Consider the following 12,844-nt stretch of genomic DNA (forward strand, 5'->3'; position numbering starts at 1 on the left):
ATATGCCTCACTCAAACTGGTGGCACATGAAGTGGCATTAAAAACTATAAGGAAAGTAGATAAATAAAACCCTGGTAGATTAGAAATTCCAACAAACATTTTATGGAATAAATATGGACAGCTCCACTTAGAGTGGTAACATGCTGAAAAAATTACTTGTTCTGACTTGTTCATAGGAAAGATGCCACAGGCAAAGGAAGTGGCCAGTGGACAGCAGTAACGATACATTTATGAAACATTCTCTGAAACCAACTGCTCAAAGAAAGATCTGGAAGGGAAACATCATCCTCCTCTTCACAGAGTTGACTAGTCTTCCAACTCCAGGGGGAAAGGTACATCATTCATGTCCCTCCTTGTTCATAGTGAAAAGAGCTGGGACCTTCATTTTTTCTCTGAATTTGGTATCTGTGGGTCTCTCCTCAAAAGGCAAACCCACCATATTACAGTCAGATGGAGAGAGAGCTTAGCCTTCCACTGCATACTTTTTGGGAGATGAGAATAAATGTGTTTTTAGGAAGACTTCAAATTTCATCGAGCATAATTATCTTTTTTTAAAAAACGGATATAATGACTATGTATTTGTTTCCTAAGCATATATACATGGCATATTATATAATAGGTTGCAGTTTACTTTTGTGGAATGCAGATTTTTTAAGCTGCTAATATACAAATAGCTCTCAGCTGCAAAACTCTCTCCTATACTTCTGTACCTTTCCTCCTTCCAGTCCCTACCATCTCCAGCACACATATATTCTTTTGAATTCAAGGTATAAGTCAACTGACATTGTTAAAAACTAGGAAAGAGAAAGAAAATCTTCACATTTCTCAGTGTTGACTGATAAAATATATAATGAAAGTAATTTACACATTTTGAGTCAGGATGCATGGATCAGCCCACACACAGTAAAGAGTGTTGTTACCATCAAAAAGCCCACAGAGACCAAGGCATTAATTTAATGGGATGTGCATGAATCCATGCTGCCCTGGGAAGACAGGTGCTGGAATGCTGCTTCCTTGTCCTTGAATGTCACACACATATACACACACACACACACACACACACACACTTGTGTGTGTGTGTGCCCTGATACACACTGGTGGTTATTAGTCTTGAAATAAGAGGCTAAGCTGATTAGCACACCAAGAACTGGAAGCCCAAAAAATGTAAATTGAGTTACACTTAAAGAGGAGATTAGGAGGAGAAGCCCCTATTAGAATCCTTGTTCTCACTCTAGGGAAGTAAAGGGTTAACTTACCAGCCCTGGGCTACTCGAACCCTGCACAGTTCCAACATTTTCAGGACTAGCCCTCAGTCTCCCTCCTGGGAGAAATCTGAGCCCTTGAAGTATCCTGCCTGATAAGAGTGTCTTTCTTATAAAAAAGCTTCAGGCCATGCAAAATAGTTGTGCTAACAACACGTTTTATGGTGACTGCCTGTTTTTTGGTGCCTAAGCTTTGGGACACCCTGTATCAGTTTGACATCTGGGAGGCTGAAGACTGAGTAGCTCAGGTCAATCATGCAGAAGCCACATGCTGATCGCTAATAAAAACCGTGGACACCAAGACCTGGGTGAGCTTCCCTGTTGGAAACACTTTGCAAGTGTCACACCCTGCTGCTTAGAGAATTCAGCACTAGCCCTGTGATCTCCCCCCAGCACCCCTGTGGGGGTGGTGGTGGTTTAGTTGCTAAGTCGTGTCTGACTCTTGCGACCCCGTGGACTGTAGCCCACCAGGGTCCTCTGTCCATGGGATTCTCCAGGCAAGAATACTGGAGTGGGCTGCCATTTCCTTCTCCAGGAGATCTTCCCATCCCAGGGATTGAACCCAGGTCTCCTGCATTGCAGGCAGATTCTTTACCAACTGAACTATGAGGGAAGCCCCAATCCCCCTGGGTTGCACCTTTTCTTCTCTGATAATTTTAATTTGTGTTCTTTACCTATAATAAACCGTAACTGTAAGTGTAACAGTTTTCTGAGCCCTTTGAGTCCTTCTGGTGAATCATAGAACCTGATGCTGGTCTTAGGGCACTCCAATACACTCTCAACACTTTCTATTGCCTTTCTCTGCTTTATTTTCTCATCATAGCACTTTCAGTTCAGTTCAGTTCGGTCGCTCAGTCATCTCCAACTCTTTGTGACACCATGGACTGCAGCACGCCAGGCTTCCCTGTCCATCACCAACTCCCAAAGCTTGCTCAAACTCATGTCCATTGAGTCAGTGATGTCATCCAACCATCTCATCCTCTGTCATCCCTTCTCCTCCTGCCTTCAATCTTTCCCAGCACCAGGGTCTTTTCAAATGAGTCAGTTCTTCACATTAGGTGGCCAAAGTATTGGAGCTTGAGCTTCAGCTTCAGCATCAGTCCTTCCAAGGAACATTCAGTGTTGATTTCCTTTAGGATTGACAGGTTTGATCTCCTTGCAGTCCAAGGGACTCTCAAGAGTCTTCTCCAACACCATAGTTCAAAACCATCAATTCTTCGGTGTTCAGCTTTCTTTATAGTCCAACTCTCACATCCATACATGACTACTGGAAAAACCATACCTTTGACTAGATGTCGGCAAAGTAATATCTCTGTTTTTTTAATATGCTGTCTAGGTTGGTCATAGCTTTTCTTCCAAGGAGTAAATGTCTTTTAATTTCATGGCTACAATCACCATCTGCAGTGATTTTGGAGCCCCCAAAATAAAGTCTCTCACTGTTTCCATTGTTCCCCCATCTATTTGCCATGAAGTGATGAGACCAGATGCCATGATCTTAGTTTTCTGAATGTTGAGTCTTAAGCCCACTTTTTCACTCTCCTCTTTCACTTTCATCAAGAGGCTCTTTAGTTTTTCTTTGCTTTCTGCCATAAGGGTGGTGTCCTCTATGTATCTGAGGTTATTGATATTTCTCCCAGAAATCTTGATTCTAGCTTGTGCTTCATCCTGCCCAGCATTTAGCATAACATACTCTGCATATAAGTTGAATAAACAGGGTGACAGCCTTGACAAATTCCTCTCCTGATTTGGAATGATATAGCACTTATACTACTAAAATTATCCAGTGACATTATGTATTATAATATGCCTTATCATACATTTTTTAATATTATTTCAATTACATCCTCTCCTTCTGCCCACCCCTTTGAGGGTAGATACTTTGTCCTCTTCATTGTGAAATATTCAGTACTTAGAATATCATCTGGCATAAAATAGTAGTAAAATTTGTAAAATAAATTGATGAATTAGTTAAAAAGAAATATATGATTGGAAATGAAAACTCTACCTCTGTGTATAAAAGACGTCCATACTAGGAAAAGGTAAATTTCAATCTCTTAATGACTTCGAGCTTGGCTATTGGCAATTTTGGCAACTTGTCACTTTACTTTATTTCTCTGTCCCGACAAAAATAAGCCTACTCATGGTAGTTAGGTTAAATAAAATGGGGGGTGAATCTGCATTATTTTGAATACTGAACAGTGTGAGCAAAGTTAGTCTAATAATTATTTTTCTAACTATCATCTCTAAGTCAACTCAGTTAGCTGCTCCGTATTTACTACAGGTTTTGGATAAAAATTAAGTAGGTACATAATTAAAATTAAAGACTAAAAAGTCCTGTTTTGTGTTAAAAGAAAAACCCAAGGAGTCTATCCTATAGAGTTATTATTATTCAGCTACTTCACCTTGTAAACCTCCAGTTACTCTTCAAGACCCAAATTGAAGCTCACCCCTCCCCACCTCACTGTGAGGTCTTCTACAGCTAAACTGTAGATGATGCTATCTAATCATTTCATCCTCTACCACCCTCTTCTCCTTTTGCCTTCAATCTTTCCCCGCATCACAGTCTTTTCCAATGAGTTAGCTCTTCACATCATGTGGTCAAAATATTGGAGCTTCAGCTTCAGCACCAGTCCTTCCAATGAATATTCAGGATTTATTTCCCTTCAGATTGACTGGTTTGATCTCCTTACAGTCCAACGGACTCTCAAGAGTCTTATCCAGCACCACAGTTCAAAAGCATAAATTCTTTGGCACTCAACTTTCTTTATGAAACAACTCTCAAATCTGTACATGACTACTAGAAAAACCATAGCTTTGACTATACAGACCTTTGATGACAAAGTGATGTCTCTGCTTTTTGATACGTTGTCCAAGTTTGTCATAGCTTTTCTTCCAAGGAGCAGCATCTTTTAATTCCATGGCTACAGTCACTGCAGTGATTTTGGAGCCCAAGAAAATAAAATCTGTCACTATTAAACATCTTTAAAAATGGGATTCTCATATGAAATGGTTTAGGAAAATATACACAGGAAAAGAAAACAGACAGGGGAGCCAATTAAGGTAGGAAGTCCTAGAGAATAGTAATATTATCAACTTGAGAAGTAAAAGGAGAGATTGAACACAGACGAAAATTAGCTTTCATTGAATATAAGGTGTTACTGTAAGCCCTCATAAAGAAACTAAATTAATGAACTGATTTTGGTTATCATCATCTTCCTATAAATCTTTTCTTGGAGAAAAAATAAAGATGAGCAGAAAACAGGTAAAAGTAACACAAAAGTAGAATGTTAGTTTTAGTCCAACTTAGGCAACCCCTGATCTTCACAAAATGGCTTCTCTTCCCAGCATCTACTCCATCCATTATCCTACTTAAATCTAATGAGAAAAAGCTATCATTCTGCCACTAGATGGTACTACCATGAATTGGAATGGACAGTACTCTGTGAACCCTAAACTTATAAATATAACAATTTGGAGAAAAAGCAATAAAGATTAAATCTACACCAAAATGCAATAAATGTTAGAGTGATGCAGAGAACAGAGCAACAAACAAACAAAATATACTGAAATAGTATTGTCCTACTGGGACATCCATCACTAAAGATTCTTCTTTATGACTAGCTTCTCTCTAGATACGCTAAGATATAATGTTATTAGTCCAACATATTTTGGTTCCCAATATTTTTCCTTTCAAGCTTTTGAAGTTAATATTTAACAAACACATTTTCTGCCAAGTTTTAATGTGATATCATCCTCTGAAGAAACAAAATCCAGAAATAATTTGTCTTTTTGGCAATATTTATTAGTATTTTGACATAAAACCTGAATTATTATTGAAAGTAAATAGGAAATCAAGGGCTCACATATTTTGAATTTTTTTTCAGGTGCTCTCAAGGTTAACATGTACTCTGTGGCAATGAAAAGGCAGATAAATAAAGGCTATCTGGTGTCACATAATCTGTAATATTTCCTGTAACTGTGACTATTTTTTAAATAAAATTTTCTAGCCGACAAATTTAATTTCCCCTGTTGGTTTTGTTTATACACTGGAGTCCCTGATGTCATGGGACCGACTGAGCATAAACTTAGGTGTGGTCAGTCTTTCCTTTCCCTTTGATTCTTTATCTGTCATTTACAACTGTGAACTTCCCATAAGATCTTTTTATCATAAAAAATTTTATATATATATATATATATATATATATATATATCTCCCCACTTTTTAAGAACTCTCAACTTGGTAAGGAAAAAAAAAAAAATTCCCTTCAGGAAGTTTCTGAAACATCTACTGGAACAACATGGAAGACAGCAAGTTCCGTCCCCACACAGCTGGCTGTGTTTAAAAGAACCACAGGAAATGAACCAGCTTCCAACCTGTCAGGCACTTCCAAAGGGCAAATGGCTGCAAGCCCTTGGGGACTGAGGGATCGCATTTGAGATGGCAGGCACATGGGTTTCAGCCTTGAATGAATATGTCTGTGAATGTATCTGTGTGTATAAAAAAAAAAATACACAGAGAGAGCCAATACATGTGATAGGAACTCCCCAGATATTCTGGTTTAAATTTAAACAGGAAATAAAGTTAGGTCATTGTTATCTTTTTGTCAGGGCAAAGGTGACAGTCACAATAATTTTGCCAAACGCTCAAATGAGGAAACAGAAGGGTGCGAGGGGTTGATAGTCTACTAATACAGTTTAAAAAATTGTTTCTAATAAACATCCCAGGCCCACAGAAAGTCTGTGAAACCTAGAGTGAATTTTTCTGTCCTCTAGCTGTGCCTTCACTGTGTAGGTCTGGACTTTAATTAGGATTCTTCTGAATGGGCAGTGGAGAGACCGTGAGCAGGGCTATTTGTGAGTGTCTGCTGCTGTTCCAAAGGAAAAACAGTCCAGTCAGTCACTCAGAGTCTGACTCCTTCCAGAGATTTACCATTTCTCCACAGTTGTTTGTTCTGAGAATACAGAGAGACCAAGGAAAATCTGAAACCCCACAGAAGCATTCCTTTCACAATGAGCCTCTACAATGAAGGATATAGTATTTGACAGCCTTTTGTGAGTAGCAGAGTCCGTGGATTTTTTTCTCCAGGAATGATATCCTTTCACCTCATTATAAAATATAACCTGTCATAGCTAAATTGAGGAGTTTTTTCAACAGGGCTGGAAAACTCATCTTTAATTACTGTATAGGAGAATGCTTCTGAATTATCAACTATGCAGAAAAAGGCTGAAAGGCAATCTGATCACTATAAGAAACAGATGCTCCTTGATAAAGAAGCCATGTTGTTGGGTTTTAGTTTCTCAGGTGATGGTGCTTTGATATGGATGGCTTTGAAATCCATATATGATAAAAAAAAAAAAAAGGAGCACTTTCATTAGTCTAACAGTATTGTGTGTACAACTAACGCTTTGTGCACAGATTGGTTTTAAGCATTTTATTGGATTACCCATCTTAGATTATAAATATCTAGATGTGCTGTGTGCTGTGCTGTGCTTAGTCACTCAGTCATGTCCTATTCTTTGTAACCCCACGGACTGTAGCCTGCCAGGCTCCTCTGTCCATGGGGATTCTCCAGGAAAGAATACTGGACTGGGTTGCCATGCCCTCCTCCAGGAGATCTTCCCAACTCAGGGATCAAACCCAGGTCTCCCACATTGCAGGCAGATTCTTAACCATCTGAGACACCAGGGAAGCCCATCTAGATGTGCACTCTAAGACAATTTCTAAAGGAACTTTTTTTTATACCAGCTTTATGTGTTGGTTACTGTCTTAAGTTGTGACAGACCCAGTTCCAAATTCAAGTTCTGCCCCCGACCAGTTGATGACCATGGCAATTACTAACCCTTTCTAAGCTTCAGTTATCTTATCTGCAAAAGGGATAGAACCATCATACCTACATCAAATGACTATTGAAAAGATGATTGAGACAATGAATGTGAGGAGTTTAACAAAATACTTAGCCCATTATAAATGATAGCTATTATTATTGGAAGAATGTGCACTGAATTTCTCATCATTTTGGCTGCAAGTGAAAACTATGTTCTCAAAACCAAACTGAATGGTCTTTATCTTTCTGGCTTACTTCACTCTGTATAATGGGCTCCAGTTTCATCCATCTCATTAGAACTGATTCAAATGAATTCTTTTTAATGGCTGAGTAGTATTCTATAGTATATATGTACCACAGCTTCCTTATCCATTCGTCTACGGATGGGCATTAGGTTGCTTCCATGTCCTGGCTATTATAAACAGTGCTGCGATGAACATTGGGGTGCACGTGTCTCTTTCAGATCTGGTTTCCCGGTGTGTATGCCCAGGAGTGGGATTGCTGGGTCATATGGCAGTTCTATTTCCAGTTTTTTAAGGGAATCTCCACACTGTTCTCCATAGCGGCTGTACTAGTTTGCATTCCCACCAACAGTGTAAGAGGGTTCCTTTTTCTCCACACCCTCTCCAGCATTTATTGCTTGTAGACTTTTGGATAGCAGCCATCCTGATTGGCGTGTAATGGCACCTCATTGTGGTTTTGATTTGCATTTCTCTAATAATGAGTGATGTTGAGCATCTTTTCATGTGTTTGTTAGCCATCTGTATGTCTTCTTTGGAGAAATGTCTGTTTAGATCTTTGGCCCATTTTTTGATTGGGTCATTTATTTTTCTGGAATTGAGCTGCAGGAGTTGCTTGTATATTTTTGAGATTAATCCTTTGTCTGTTGCTTCATTTGCTATTATTTTCTCCCAATCTGAGGGCTGTCTTTTCACCTTGCTTACAGTTTCCTTTGTTGTGCAAAAGCTTTTAAGTTTCATTAGGTACCATTTGTTTATTTTTGCTTTTATTTCCAATATTCTGGGAGGTGGGTCATAGAGGATCCTGCTGTGAAGCAAACCAGAAAGATAAAGACCATTACAGTATACTAACACACATATATGGAATTTAGAAAGATGGTAACGATAACCCTATATGCAAAACAGAAAAAGAGACACAGATGTACAGAACAGACTTTTGGACTCTGTGGGAGAAGGCGAGGGTGGGATGTTTTGAGAGAACAGCATTGAAACATGTATATTACCTAGGGTGAAACAGATCACCAGCCCAGGTTGGATGCATGAGACAAGTGCTCCGGCTTGGTGCACGGGGAAGACCCAGAGGGATCGGGTAGACAGAGAGGTGGCAGGGGGGATCAGGATGGGGAATACATGTAAATCCATGGCTGATTCATGTCAATGTATGACAATAACCACTACAATATTGTAAAGTAATTAGCCTCCAACTAATAAAAATAAATGGAAAAAAAATAATAAAAATTAAAAAAAAATAAAAAAGGAAAAAAAAAAAACCAGACTGAGCACTAGATATAAGTGTCCCTTTTTTGCAGGGGTGTGTGCCTAGTCACAGTAGTGTCTAACTCTTGCACTGACTATAATCAGGCTTCTCTGTCTATGCGATTTCCCAGGCAAGAATACTGGAGTGGGGTCATAAGACAAAAATACGTCAGCCTACATCTCCCAGTTACAGAAACAAGACAGAGGTTATAAAGGAGCTGAACCAACAGACTCTTGGGCATCTGGCACCCAGAGTCCTATTTGAATTAACATTCCTTCAAAGTCAACATTTCTAAAAGAAGATTCTACAGGAGTCACTAAAAGTGAAAGTCAAAGTCGCTCAGTCGTATCCGAGTGTTTGTGACCCCATGGACTATACAGTTCATGGAATTCTCTAGGCCAAAATGCTGGAGTGGTAGCCTTTCCCTTCTCCAGGGGATCTTCCCAGCCCAGGGATAGAACCAGGTCTCCCGCATTGCAGGTGGAGTCTTTACCAGCTGAGCCACAAGGGAAGCCCAAGTATACTGGAGTGGGTAGCCTATCCCTTCTCCAGCAGATCTTCCCGACCCAGGAATCCAACCAGGATCGCCTGCATTGCTGGCAGATTCTTTACCAACTGATATATCAGGGAAGCCCCTCTACAGAAGTCACTAAAGCTATTTTTCAAAAACAAAGTTTCCTATGGACAAATGACTCTGAACAATATTCCATATAACATTTCAGTCTAGGAAATTTACAGTGCATGTGTGCATATTATAAGCTTTAAGAAGTCCTGCAGTAGAGAAACCATCTTTACTTTGATTGACAGTTTCCCCAAACCTATCTGATAATGCAATTCTTTTTTTTTTAATTCAATGACTATTATTGTAGTAATAATTCATTAAGTACTATTACATGCCAGCCACAGTGTCATGCATTTTATATGTGTTAACTCTTTAAGTCACAATAACAATTCTATGAGAGATGTACCCCTAATAATTCTATTTTCCCAGGATTACTGAGCCAGTGAGTGATACCAGGATTCAAACCCCAACACTCTGACACCAGGGTCACACTCCAAACCAGCACTTCCTACCTCTTCTCAGAGTATGAGTCGTACTACATCCGTAGTTAGGATGCTTTCACTTAACAAACAACAGAACCCCAAATCAAAACTAATTTAACAAATAAAGGAACTTTATAGCTGCACTTAACTAAAAACTGTAGTGTGAGCTTAAGGCAGCAGGGCTCTAGTTCCAGTCTCTCATCTTTGCCCTCCTCATTGTGGCAGCTCCAAGTGGGCTACCCTTATGGCAGTCTCTCCCAGACAGTCTTCATCACAGCCAAAGGGCAAAGGAGGCTGCTCCTGATTAAGTCACATGCCCACTTGGGGCTATTTGCTATCCATGGAATCGTGATGTGCTGATTGGTTTAGGTTTCATTGTTCCTCGGTGATCAGGGTGGGGTGGATTGCCAAACCACGGAACAGAGGAATAGACTCTTTCTGGGAAAAGGAAAGAGTAAGTGGTCCTATATAGCTCATGCTTTGAATAACAAGTGTATGGGTGCTCAGTTGCTCACTTGTGTCTGACTCTTTGCAACCTCATTAACGGCAGTGCACCAGGCTCCTCTCTCCATGGAATTTTCCAGCAAGAATACTAGGTTGCCATTTCCTTCTCCAGGGGATCTTCCTGACGCAGGGACTGAATCCATGGGTCTTGTGTCTTCTGCATTGGCAGGTGAATTCTTTACTACTGAGGCACCTGGGATCCCCACTCAAATCTAAGATAAGTGTTCTGTGGAATATACCTTCAAAAATACCACTTTAAGCTTTTCTTATTCCTACACCTTCTGATGCCTCATGACCAAGTAGATGAAAGGATAATCAAGAAAACTGAAGTCACTGAAGAAATACAGCATATCCAAGTTCTGACTTTCCCGTGAATCTGGATCTTCTATCCATCAATTTTGATCATACTTAGAACCAAAATAGACTGTAGAATTATTTTGACAGTTTTTAGATGAAAAAGGAAGCAAAGAACGCTTATTAGATATTTTCCAGAGCAAATAGAAATGGCTCTGAAATATATTTATTATCTTTATATATAAAATATCTAAGTATATTCTCTATAGCTTATAAAAACCCAGAAGATATAGAAATATGGAGAGTAGAAGCCACCTGCTTCCTAGCCTATTCTTTCTATAATCTCTCTCAGATGTCATCAACGTGATATATACACTCCCAAGCTTTTCCCTACCTTTATATATACACACGTGTAAAAATATGTCTTTTGTGACACAAGTAGAAATATTTCATTCTTTTTTTCCATTCAAATATACACTGAAGAGCTCCTCATCAGTGTGAAGAGATCTCCATTCTTTTTAACCGCCATACAGCATGCTGAAGTATGGGTGAAGCAGCACTGAAGTTTCTCCATTTGTTAACCTACAGACACTTCAGGGTTTCTAATATTTCACCGTGCTCAAATGATCGTCCTTACATGTGCTACTTTGTGCACATGAGGAATTTTTTTCTCTATGATAGAAACCCACCAGTGAAACTACTTGGTTAAAGGGGTTTGAGCACTTTAAATTTTCCTAGAATTTGCCAAATTGCCCTCCAAAAAGGCTGTTCCAATTTACACTCCTACCAACAGTGTCTGAGAGTACCTGTTTCCCCACTGGATATTAGCAATTTTTTTGCACTCAATTTCAAAGAGTAATCCACAGGGCTCCAGTCAGCTCTGTGATGAAAGTGGCTTCCTAAGAGCTTTAAGAATGTATCTGTAGACACGAAAGAAAACAATTATTTGATGTGAGCACACTCTATGATTGGTATTATAATAATAATAAAGAACACCCTCTTGATTCAACAGCTCCTTACCTTAGACCTTAAAGATATTATCTGCCTTATAGGGTTTTTAAGAGGTCAATAAGTTCACTTCTCCCCATTCTGCAGATGCAAATTTTAAAGTACAAAAAGTAAGCAAAATTTTTATCAGGCTGTGTACAAGATTAGAAAATAAAAATTCAGTTCTTTTGAGTCCTTACTTTATATTCTGGTGATGAAGCAGCCTCGCATATTCAGAAACAAAACTCTGGTCTGCACCCCTATGAAGCCATCCAAAGTCCAGCTCCTTCCATTAGAAATATATTTCAGCTTTAACTTCCACTTCAAGCTGGATGATGATTTAGAAATACAGTGGATTCCAAGTCAATGAAACTTCAAATCCAGTTCTCAGACACATGGTGGCCTTTGCTCTCTCCAGGAAAGACTACTAGTATACTTTCATTGACTGACCTTGGTGATATGAAGGGAAATGAGCAGAAAATAAGACACCATATGCAGAACTCAATATTTACTTTTCTCTATACTCCTGGATGGTCGGGAAAGAATTCATGGGCTTGCAAACTCAAAATGTCTGTACAGTAGGTGGCAGAAACATTGGCAACTTACTCAGGGCTCTTTTGCGATCATCGCTTTGAGCTCAGCCCCAGTTACATGTCCCAGAGGGAAGCCATATGGGCTTTAATGCATGACTAGTTCCCTTGCAGAGAAGTCACAACTTACCCAAACACACTTGTTCACAGACAATGTAAGTGAAATCTCCAGATTGATGACAGCTGGCCCAGGAAACACACGATACTCTGGAAGCTAGCTACTTGCACACTTTGAGATGAATACATTTTTCTGACTATTCTTTTTTTTTTTTTCCTATCTCAGGTCAATGAATTGTAATGGCATCAATACAAATATAAAGCAGTTGGAACGCTTGTGACAAAGTAGCTTTCCAGACCAGAAACATTTTTTTTCTTAAAGTAGTAGTGTTCAGCTTGTTTAACAGTAAATGTCAGCAACCTTATCTTTCTACAAGACTTTTTCTCTCCTTCCAGCTTCAGTACCTTGACTTGGAGGCATGATCCTGCTCTGCATCTACCCAGGTTCCATCAGTATCCAGTATTCCCTGTCTAAAGCTTTGACACATTTGTCATAACAGCTAAGGTTGAGGAAAGGAGTTGAAACAATTTCATAAGGCTTGTTATGACTCACATGGCCCCCGTGTAGTCCTCTTAAGATCCTTTGTTCCCATCCTTCCAATAAAACATGAGCACCAGCTGCTTCGCTTGCACAGTATGAGCCAGAAAGGCTGGAGCCTTTGAGCTTCGGCTCCAGTCTACAGATCATTAGAGCAGATGATATTGTTCTGTACATCAAACCTTTCATGCCAACTTCTAAATGAGGGAGAAAGACTTCAGTGATGACAATGATCTATCATTGTAT

This window comes from Cervus canadensis, chromosome 6 (genome assembly GCF_019320065.1).
Source record: "Cervus canadensis isolate Bull #8, Minnesota chromosome 6, ASM1932006v1, whole genome shotgun sequence".
NCBI lineage: Eukaryota > Metazoa > Chordata > Mammalia > Artiodactyla > Cervidae > Cervus > Cervus canadensis.